At 31.8% G+C, this 12,544-nt stretch overlaps 1 protein-coding gene across 2 annotated transcripts in view; it reads right to left on the bottom strand.

The window, feature by feature from the left end:
* The window catches only part of lft (Limb expression 1 family member lowfat), a 30,790-nt gene that overhangs the window by 17,550 nt on the left and 696 nt on the right, over nucleotides 1-12,544 (bottom strand). The gene's annotated exons all lie outside the window — the stretch shown is intronic.

The raw sequence follows: 12,544 nt of genomic DNA, 5'->3' as shown, positions 1-12,544 counted from the left end.
GGACAAACGTATTGAAACAAACATTATCAAAAAATAATGGAATAAGTTATGTCATAAAATGTCAATGATTTAAATCCGTTACCAGTTTTTATCACAATTAATAATATCCACTGAGCTACTTGACTTCGCCTACATCCACTTGAGGTAAAAAAATGTATGTGTAACTTACACCATAAACAGTATGTCCAAATTCTCATCAGAATCCAACTAGTTTTTACGAAAAGAGTTACAAACATACATTTATACTTGAGAACAACCCTTCGCGTTAATAAGAATAAATGGAAAGGAAAACTATTTGCACAAAATATACACATCAATAGAAAGAACAAACTTTTGCAATAAGAACTTATTCGTTATAATAAATGACATGGCTAAAGCTATAATATAAACTATCACTTCCGCGAAATATTTACCTACATCTGAGCAGTATTGAAAGTAGAAACTTAATAATATATTAAATATAATTATCGTCTGATAAAATAGAAAGCGTCTTATGTTATGAGAATTGAATACGAAGGTATAATGTATATTATCATCATTACTACTTATCCATCTACTTGTCTATTATATGTATATTGCATTTTTGCATTGTTTTACGTTTTTATATTAAACGTACGTTGACGTTACGTTTTTATCTTAAATTACTTAGGTTAGACAGATAATAATAGTAGGAAGTGCAACTTATTCAATAATACGTCAAAATAATAAAGTCAACCAATCTCATAAAACGTACACATAACACAGTATAATAAATCCAATCAGCTACCAAACTAAAGACGTTGTTGTAAAGAAGTAATATTGGCGAAGTTTATAACATTTATCACGGCTTACACCCACTTATCCGCTCTTTTACGCTTTTATTTCTGCCACATTGGCGGCTCGGAGGCGGCCGATCAATCAGTATCTTATACTAACCTAGCTGGATTCTATAAGCTGCGTTTTATGTGAGAATTTGCATACTCCTATTTAAAATAACATATCATTATAGTGACTTTGTAACGGTTTTGTAACCAATACAGAAATAAGTCTGTCAAATAGAATACAGATAATAAATGCCTTTTATGTTTTAATTGTTGGTGAAATTGACATTAAAAAAAGAATAGTAATGAAATATCATCATTGAAGCACCATTATTTCTCTTAACTTCTTGTACGTTACAAAAATATAAATCAGCAACCAAGAGTTCCGAGCTAATAGCAAAAAGTTGCAACGTAAAACCTTTCCCAGGTGCCTTCTGAGTCAGACGCAGGCTTCTAAATATAGCCTTACATGTTCAAACCTGACTGTTAACAAATATAGTGCCATTAGACTTTGCTTATACATAATTTCGTATGGGAATTAACGGTAACGAGGACGTGTGAAGTATCGCCAGTTATTTATAGAACTGAATTATAGCTTAGAGTGCATGTAAATGATTCCGCTATTTATTCTGGACTAGCTTTTACCGCGGTAATATTTTATTTTATTCCTTTTGTTGGGTGGTAATCGATTCTGTTGTTAAATGGTTCGTGTTCATTCTTAGTAGTCTAAAAGTCTATGTTAAAACGGTCGCAGATTAAAGTAATCGTTTTACAAAACGCCTTAAATTAAATTTGGCTGTGGGGTAAGTATGGGTACTTTGTAAAACTTGACTAAACTGCCTCAATTACTGTAGAAACTTTTAGTTTCCATCCTATTCGATCTCAAATCTCTGTCTTATTTAAAAAATCCTGAAAAATACTGTCCAAAATAATCAAATTAGCATAAAAAACAATAACTGAATCATTATCATTGCCCTATTTTTCCTCTGCAAGGACACATACTTCCTCAGAGGAAGTTCATCTTACCATTTTTGATAAACTTAATGCAAATAAAGTATAGATAAGATACACGACATTACGAATAGCCAATATTTTCCTAGATATTTATAAAACCCAACACGGCGTAAAAGGAATATTTGCCAACAGCGAATAACTCAAGCGAACATTGCAATCATGCACTCAAACACGGACCGTATCTAGTTACTATTTACACAGATTTATTTACTTCCAAAATGTTATTTATTGTGGAATTTATATGAAATCCAAAGCGCAGCACACTCGTGATTCTACGATAGAATATGCACGATAAAATATCGCGTCACGACCTAGGATTTATATATTTGCGTTGCGATTCGTCGATAATGTAGTTTTAGCCTCGATACATGTGCGCTTTGATCTGTGAACCCGCGAAATGTTTGAAGATAAGCAACAGACTAACAGAGGGAGATATCGTACTGCTATTGAGAAAAATCAGCATAGAATGCTAATGGACTTCTTGTGTGGGAAACAAACGCTAAGCTTTGCTTTGCTGTAGGGAATTTCGCAATCTAGTGCGGGCTTTATGGAAATGTGCTTCAAATTGTTAGCTCTGTGATGACTGTTGGTTCCATCTATAGATAATAAAGATAAACATAAACTGACTGCATAATTTGATGAGCAGAGGATTTAGTAATATGATTTATTTTAATTTTTGAACATCGACTGTGGTAGGGACGAGAGAACTATAACCGTACTTTAAATAATATCTATCTTATTGAAGCAGCTTTTGAACTCTACAAATGTAGTTAAAAGTAACATTGTATGAACTTGCCTTCCCTCCTGGCATCGAAACCGAACGGACGTGTTTTATAAAAGTCAACCGAATAAAATTACTTTTTAAATTATACCGTCAGTGAGTCTTTCTTATACCACAACAACGTATACTAAGAACTTCAGCAAATTATTTTTTATTTAAATTTTCTTTCGTCTAAAAAATAATGTCAAGACTGACGCGCTCACCCCCGGGAGGTGAGTTACAACATGCACTATCCGATACAGATGTTAACAGAATAGCTACCAATGCTCCTGCTACTTCATTTGTGTCCCAACGATTAAAACGGCAGCGTCAACCTAGTGAAGATAATTTCCTGGCTTTTAAAGACGAAATGATAAAGATGCTTGCAGACTGGAAAGATAAGCAGACATCTTTAATGAATACCTTAATTACTGAGATCACTGATATCAAAACGCAAAACGCTGGTATTAAACAAACAAATGAGGAAATCCAAAAATCGTTAACATTCCTCAGTGACCAATATGATAGTATGAAACAAGCTGTTGATGATCTCACCAAGGAACGAAAACAACATCTTTCATACATAGCCTCATTAGAAACTAAGATTGAAGATATAGAAAGAAATCTTAAGGCTTCAGTGATAGAAATACGAAATATTCCGGTTCCAGCTGAGCGTGAAACTAAAACAGATTTATGTAATATTGTACAAAAAACCTGCAAAGCACTCGCGATTAATGTACAGAAATCTGACATCAGAGACACGTATAGGGTAAATGGTAAATCCAATAAAGGAACTATTGTAGCGGAGCTGGCTTCAGTCATTATGAAAAATGATATTCTGGAAGCATTGAAATCATTCAAAAAACAACATGCTGATCAAAGATTGAATACCACCATCATTGGATTAAATGGCCCAAACACCCCAATTTATGTGTCCGAAGCTCTCACTAATAAAGGAAGAAGACTATTTTTCCTCGCAAGAGCCTTCGCTAGGGCTCATGACTATAAGTTTTGTTGGTCAAACTACGGAAGAATATTCCTTAGAAAAAACGCTGATTCTCCTCATACGGAAATCAAGGACGAAGCTCAACTCACAGCACTTCGAAATCAAATGTGACTATATCCAATTTTGCATGCTTTCATTATTCTTATTATTTGTACTTTTTACTCTTATTTTTACATTAACCTTTATTTTTACAAGCGTTTACCCATATTTCTGTTGTTCAGCTTAGGGAGTGATCCCAAAAATTATTATTCAACATTCTCAAAATTTATTTATTTTTCAAATACTTATCTAAGGTATTATAATATCCTAAAAATTAAAAAAATACAAACTATCTTAATGATTTATGGGACGATATTTTATAGACTTAAGTCTTGGGTAATTCTACTAAATCTACATTCGATTCTATAAGTAATGCTAATTTAACTCAAAATATTGATAAAATTGCATCAGGGCCCTCTTTTTTGTGCAATCCAGAATCCTGTAAAAAATTTTTATCATCCGAACTATCAGAAAACAAAAATTTTAAAATCCTCACACAAAATATAAGAAGTATTAGCAAAAACTTTGCAGACTTTGAAATATTACTCTCGAGATTAGCTATTGATACTGAAATTCTTGTACTTACCGAAACCTGGAATAGTAAAACGGAATACCCCCCAACATTAAAGTCTTATGACACTCATTACACCAAGAATAACTTTAATCAAAATGACGGAATAGTTGCATATGTTAGGCAAGGCATAAACTGCACAGTTGAAGAAGTAAACATTTCGGATGCAACAAGCATACTTATAACTATAAAAAACGACATAGCTATTCTGGGTATATACAGGTCTCCATCCTTTAAAAACACAAACAACTTCTTAAAATCTTTACATAATTTTTTAATAGGTGCAAAAACATTTAGTAATATAGTTATTATAGGGGATTTAAATATAAATATAAGTCAAAATAGTATTGACACAAGTGCTAGCGAATACTTAAATTTATTATTTAGTCATGGTCTTTTACCCGGACATTTGTACCCGACAAGAGATAGCAACTGTCTGGATCACGTAATGATTAAGTCAATATACCAGTCAAAAACCATAGTCTTGGACGCCCCGTTGACTGATCATGCACTAGTTCTTACTTGTATTGTTCTAGAAAATAAAATACAACCAAAAAATAACACCACTAATAAATTAATAAAATATGACTCAATTGTTTCCGAGTTAAAAAATTATGATTTTAGAGACATACTTGAATCTTCTGACGCAAACTGGTCTGCCGAACAATTAGTGTCAATATTAAATAATTTAATTCTTAGTAACACACTCAAAGTAATGACACCAAGAAGAATACGTTGTTTAAAGCCTTGGATTACGCCCGGTCTCATTCGATGTATACGAAATCGAGACCGCATGCATCTAAAATGTAAAAAAGAACCCTTGAATGAAATTATGAAAATAACATACAATAGATATAAAAATCACTGCAATAACTTGTTAAAACGTCTAAAAAGAAATCACGAAAAGTCCGAACTAGAAAAATATGCAAATAACCCTAAACTCAAATGGAAAATTATAAATTCAATTACTGACAGGCATAAATCAAAACCATCTACTGAGGCCTTGTTTAAATTAGGAAATACGAAAGAAGAGGCTCTTGACGTAGTAAACAATTACTTTGTGAACGTTGCAGAAAACCTGGCAAAAAAATTCCCCGTCATAAATGATCCAATTACCAATGATTCTATACAAATAAATTCACCTGCGAACTCAATGGTAATTCTAGAAACAACAGTACTCGAAGTAGACTCCATAATAAATATCCTAAAAAGCGACTCCTCCACCGGTCTGGATAATATACCTATGAAACTAATTAAAATGTCAAAAACTATAATTTCGCCCCTAATGTGTCATATTATAAACCTCTCCATTCAATCAAGGGTCTTCCCTCGTATATTCAAGAGATCTGTCGTTCACCCAATCTTTAAGTCAGGGAATAGAGACTGTGTAGGCAACTATAGACCTATCTCGGTGCTACCAGCGCTTTCCAAAATAGTTGAAAAAATTTTGAACAGTAGACTACTCTCATACTTGGTAAAATTTGGTATTCTCGCAGATAACCAATACGGTTTTAGAAAAGGCAGATCAACATCTCAAGCTGTTTTAGACCTTACAAATCTCGTTGCGAAGCAGGTTGATAGTAAAAATAAATGTATTGGAGTCTTCTTAGACTTGGCCAAAGCGTTTGACACAGTCTCCGTTCCTATTTTACTGCAGTCAATGTCGGATATCGGTATAAGAGGAGAACCTTTGGAGTTATTCCATGATTATTTAACCGATAGATCACAAACCGTCGTAATCAGCGGCATCTATAGTAGAGAAGTCCCAATTACATATGGCCTCCCGCAAGGAAGTGTCTTGGCTCCCTCACTCTTTCTTATCTATTTAAATAACCTCTGTAAAATTAAACTAAAAAATTGTAAGTTGTTTGCATTTGCTGACGATACAGCACTTATTTTCTATGGCAAGGATTGGAAACAAGCAAAATTATACGCCGAAGATGGTCTAAAAATAGTTGCACGCTGGCTGCTTCGTAATTTACTCACTCTTAATGTAACTAAAACGAAAGCTATGCTTTTTGCTAACAATATAAGATCATTCCCAAAAGAACCGCTTGATATAAAACTACACACGTGCAAAGCCACCAGCGACAACTCTTGTGACTGTCCCACTATAGAATTAACCCAAGAAATCAAATATCTAGGAGTTATTATTGACCATAAAATGACATGGATACCACATATTAACCAGCTTACACAAAGAACAAGAAAGATGATATATATTTTTAAAAAGCTAAGACACGTTGCAGACTACCCTCTCCTAAAACAAGTGTACTATGCTCTCGCGCAATCTATTTTGACATACTGTATTACTTCATGGGGCGGTGCAAAAAAGTCTCACATAATAGGTCTAGAAAGAGCACAGCGAGCTCTGCTCAAAGTGATGCGTTTCAAACCTATATTATACCCTACATCCGACATCTATACTGATTGTGACGTATTGACTATTAGACAGCTATTCATTAAAGCCTGTATCATGGAGCAACATACAAAAATTGATCATAAAAAAACCTTAGGACGTCAACGTAATGTTTGTCCCACGAATAAATTCAAGTCATATTCTATTCGAAAATTCCAATGCTTTCTCGGACCCATGTTATATAATAAAATAAATAAACAAATTGATATATATCGTACCACATATACTCAGTGCAAAAATAAAATACATAATTGGCTAAAATTACAAAATTATACACAAATTGAAAATTTATTCAAAACCTTGGTATAAGTACATTATTACAACGATCTACTTATCTTCAAACAAATAAAATATGTAATCAACATTATTAACTTAAATTTAATAAACAAAATTAAATAACAATATATAAAAAAAAAAATTCTAATCACAGTCACTACAAATAAAATCAATATAATATACTTAAGTACACATCCTTTTTTAAATTAAATGTTTTGTAAAATTGAGCTTAAGTCCATAACTTTCGTTGTTGTTTTACTCGTCACCAACGTTCGGTTAATTAGGTCCAATATTCTTAAGAATTATCAAGTACGCAAATGTCAAATTACCGTCTTTGTTATTAGAATTTTTGTAACTTTGTGAACGCTTGTATCACGCTTGTATTATTGTGAATAATTAGTTTATATTACATAGTGGGAAGATATTATCGTCTAAGATACAGGCTCGGCCTAGTTTAGACGATAATGTCCATAGTTTTAAGTATTGTGTTTATATAAATTGAGTGGCATACACAGTGTAATTGAAGGTATGGAAAAATAAAGATTTTATTATTATTTATTATTATGAACTTTATGAGAAGACATTTCAACAGGCCATCTGTCAAGATCTAATAACAATTACACTTCTTGAGGTCGTAATAAAAGTTTTTTTCTGTAGTTTTTTTACTGCTCTCTTTTGTTATCGTAAACATCGTTAAAGTACCTGATGCTTTTAGTGTAATTAAAAAAAATTTAACGACATCTTATTTAGTATTTTTAATTTTCATTTATAAACCGGCGTTAGTGAACTCACTTGTAATTTAAATTTTCAACGAAGACGTGATTTTAAATTTAACAACCTCACTTTTACTGACGTAAGTTGGAAATATTACTTCAAATCAGACATTCAAATCATAGACTCCAAAGAAGTTTCTTAACAAGCATGCTTTAAACTTGTTTATATCGAAGTAGCCACAGATAATCCAGCTTTACGTATGACAGATGCAGGAGACGCAATTACAAAGAGAAGTCCAACCGAATGTTGGAAATATGGTGAACTTGTATTTACCCGATAGCAAGACTCTTAACGACCAATACAGTTGGAGAAAATAAAAAATAAAATCGTATGAGGACGAACGTATTCTACTTATTTCGTTTCTGTATTTTTAGGTCTCCGTTTTTCATTACGTTTCGTATTATGGCTCGGTTGCTATGTCGTTTGTGATATTTGCTTTTAATTTTAATATTTGTAGGAATTTGTCGCATTTTTTATCCTTGCTTACTCATATCTATAATAATTATCAATATTAAATTATATTATCACAGACAGGTATATTTAGTACTAAAAGTTCGACAGTTAGTTCTAAGATTTTGATGAAATATGAGTGTTAAAACAATGTTGTGTTTTGAATGAATCATTACCAATATTTGTAGGTACATATTATTAAAAACAATCACGAAATGTTACTTTAAACAAATGAAAACCCTTGATGTTATTTAGATGTCACATAACTCTATGGGTAATTATACCCTTCCTTATCTCCTTGACCGCCTCCTTGGTACAGTGGTTGACGCGTGAGCGTAGAACCGAGGGGTCCTGGGTTCGATTCCCGGTGGAGACGAAGAAAAAAAAAATGTCTCGGTCTGGTAGGACACAGAAGGCTGATCACCTACTTGTCCCTAAAGAAAATCGATCAGTGAAACAGATGTATGCATAATGCATCTGCCCCTTACCCCACTACGGGGACACGGGACTTCACTTATTCTCTCCTAAATGTTAAAACAATACAAAGCCGTACAACGTTATTCATTCATAATTATTATTTCTATTTTCTTTATTAACCTATCACATTTTTAAATAATTTGGAAAATCCAAAAGTGCACGCCTCATAATTTTTTTTTAATAAATATTTATTAATTATTATTTTTGTTTATTTAATAACAATTAAACCACATCGAATCAGACCCTGAAAAATGAAAGGGTTCTATTCCTGAGCATACTCAAGCGTAAGAGAAAAAAAAAGACTCGATTAGTAAAGTATTTCGGTCGCTATCGTGTTAACAAGAAAAAGGATCCGCACATACAGACACACGGACGTCCAAGACAGAACTTTTTTAAACTGTTTTTTAACTAGTTTAAATAACAAAAATGACATCAAAAATATCATGAACGTTAAAAATAGTGTTTTTTCTTAATATGTGTGTGTATGTATTATCTTACAAGTGCAATGTATGATACATAAAGACATTTTAAGTTTGAAAAATCAGATGTTTTGCGCGAAGTGACAGTAGTACCCACCTCAACGCTTCGCTTATGAGGCGTGCAATAACAATGTTGAAAAATTCAAAGGAAAATATTTATAAAGTTCGATAGAATTGTTAAAGGCCTCCCTTCAAGCTAACGTTTTTTAATGTCACTCGTAAAAAACATCGAAACAAGGAATATGAATGTAGAACGAAAGTGTCATTTGTTTTTTTTTTATGTTGACAGATGACAGCAATGTCAATTTTCCCTCCAATACAGTTTTTTAATACCGTGTGTATTTTTATTATCTATGGTCAATATTTAATAAAAAAATATTGCAACTGCAAACGTTTCACTTTATTTTCAGCAATCCAATTTCCGCAATCAACGAATTCGATGCAATTTTGATAGATTTTAACTCGTCACACTTATCTAACTAATACGGTTATGATTGAAACGGCCGGAACATAAATTGAAGTGAACGTTCGATTTAATTGAGCACTAAAGCAGAGATAACGTATTTCTCAATTATCTATAAAATAACCGTTGTTGTTCGTAGACCCGGAAAATAGTCACAGATTTGTTCTAAGAGCTGGTGATCTTTTTATTTGTGTAATTGAATAATTTTAAAGATATTTCAGAAGTTTTACCAGTAGACAATAGACATGTCTACTATTGAAAAAAAAATATGAAAACACTCCTGTTTCTAATAAGGCTATTAGTAATTAAAAATAAAATATTTATACTTAATCAAAAAATTATACAGTATTGCTTTTAAAAGTAACTATGTTTAACTTTAACTATGTTTCTTTTATATATAATTTCTTTTATGGAAAATGGAAATTGCTATATTCATAAAATTAATGTTTATGTAAGTACCTAAATCTATTATTTTATTTTAATTAAAGACGCCTTAGAATTAATTAAAACATGTGGGATTAATTACAAAACCTGAAGCTTCTTACCAAGACCGATGTTTTTAATTAAATTCAGAGGCACGGATACAGTTGCGTGGTCCATGGTCAGGATGGGACTGATGTGATATCGGTTAAATATCGTGTATACTATCGATTGATGTCTTTCTATTTTAATCTGGTGTTGTTTATGGTTGTCACATACATTTATTTAGTATGATGTGTGATTTGAAATAATTACTAGATGACCCGATGAACTGCGTGTCACCCGTTACTTTTTTATGATTTGTACCGTTTATTCTTTACCTGGACTACTACCATAATCAACTTTATCGATGTAACCATTCCCGAGTTTTAGCGGGACTAACGAACAGCAATTGATAATATAGATGAGTTATGAAATGTAAATGATAATCCAAAGCTTCATCAGCAAATTTTTCATACTTTATTTATTTTATATTATTGACGCTAGCTCCTACACTATAGAGTATGGCAATCCGCAGAGCATGTAGTAACAGTAAATGTTTGAGAGACATATTGGTAATAAATTGTGAACTGCCTGTAAAACTGACAAGTCCTCTCATTGTATGGTTAACTGTTTATGTTCTAGAACCTTCGAGTTTCAGTTAGGAACATAGGAACATGTTTTTATTGGAAAACCCATCGTTGACTCGTAACTTATAGTGTAGATGCGCCGTAAATTGGCGAAATGCGAAATAATGACAGTGTGAATTTACTTGCGGTGATAATATGTAGGTATGTAGATTGTAGACTGTTGAGGAATGAAAGGACAAAACATTCAAAATTATTTCATGCGTTTCAGATAATAAGATGGTTAATTTTATATCTAAGTGAAGTTTTTTTAAATTGCCTTCTTTAAATGAAACCAATTTCGCACCTTCTAAATAACTTAAGCGTCTCTTTGGAGAAATTTTAACGTATGACTATTTGTAAGCTTTTTTATTTGAGAAAAAATGAAATGAAACCCAGTTTATTATCTTTAAATAACTGTTTATATATTAAAGATTATATCTTATATCGCAAGTGGAATATAATATCTTTAATTAGATAGACTCCATTCAGTTTCACAAAATATAATATCAGCTATATCAGTTAGTTTAAGTCGATACGATATTGACTAAACAGGTAAATTGTCGTTTATATAATAAATAACCCGATACCAATTACTAGTAAATACACTGTTGTAATATCAATATTTAGTCCAATTAGCTTACGAGAGCTATACATTTACATTCGATCAACATTTATTGGCAAATACGCACTAATTAGTAAGTGTAAGTGTCAATAATTATTATGAACTGTGATGATCAAATACATTTACTAAAATACTTTTAATTTAACACATGAAACTTTATAAAAATCCACACATAGAAACTTCATTCCAAAATTCAACAATCCAACTACATGTTCAATATAATTCGCGAACAAAGAAGTACTTTATAAAGCGGAACAACGTAACAAAGCCTGTTAATTTTAAATTAGAATTTGAGTATTGAAACTGTAGAAAATTCATTTTAAAAGAGGTATGTTAAATTTTCATCGTAGCAATATGCTAGAACAAAGGCGAGGGTGCTAACGCGTCGACCGCTCGGTTATAACCGGAAAATTTTCACACTGAGATTATTTCGATATCGCTAAAGGAAAGAGCTAAACTTTACGTAAAATCATAATAAATGTCGACCCCGGGTTGAATGAATTACAACGAGGTTTCACTCTTTTGTTATTAACACGAGCGATGTTAGAATATTTTGTTTTAATCAATATTAAGTTGAATTTAAATTTGAACGTATGAAAGTTAAATGTAGTAAATAACGTCGGTAATATTAACATAAAATGTGTTTGTTTAACATCATTTTACATCGACCTTTTCGAAAATTATTTAGGCTGTCGATCAAGATTCGAACAAGAAAGAAACTTTGGGACCCTCGAATATATTATCATTGTAACAAAAGGAATTGGATAAAGTTTGAGGCAAGTTTAAGTACAATGTAAACAAACGAAGTTTCTGTAATCTCAAACAGTTCCTTCCAAAATTCTTTATTTACAAATGAATTGTGAACTGAAACTTTTCTTCAACTAATTGCAAATAGAAAGAGATGATGAAATTTGCATGTAAACATTTCTGTTGATAAAAAATCTTATAAGAGTATAAACAATTCCTGAAGAAGTATATTTTTCAAATAACGTAAGTACATTGCTTTGAAACGTAGGTAGGTAGGTATATTGCTTTGAAAAGTCGTAAGCTTCTATGTAAGTATTTAACCACTTTACAACTCGAGAAAATTTTTCATTTTGTTCTAATGGAAACCTTATCGATTACCATTTAGATAATAGATTTCTTTAAACTACTTAATTTATGACTCTATAGGTACCTAATATCACAACATATTTATAAGCACATTTATGTTATATTTTACAGAGGATTAGTAGCTAGTACCTAATTAAGCCACAACTGTACAGGTGCCAAAAAACATCTGTTAGAAAACATTATTAATGAAAGA

This window comes from Colias philodice, chromosome 6, assembly GCF_061535455.1.
Source record: "Colias philodice isolate Cphi_HAF_F1 chromosome 6, ilColPhil1 Martin Lab GWU primary, whole genome shotgun sequence".
NCBI classification, from domain to species: Eukaryota; Metazoa; Arthropoda; class Insecta; order Lepidoptera; family Pieridae; genus Colias; species Colias philodice.
The sequence above is the reverse complement of the archived record's forward strand: the minus strand, read 5'-3'. Positions and strand labels throughout refer to the sequence as shown.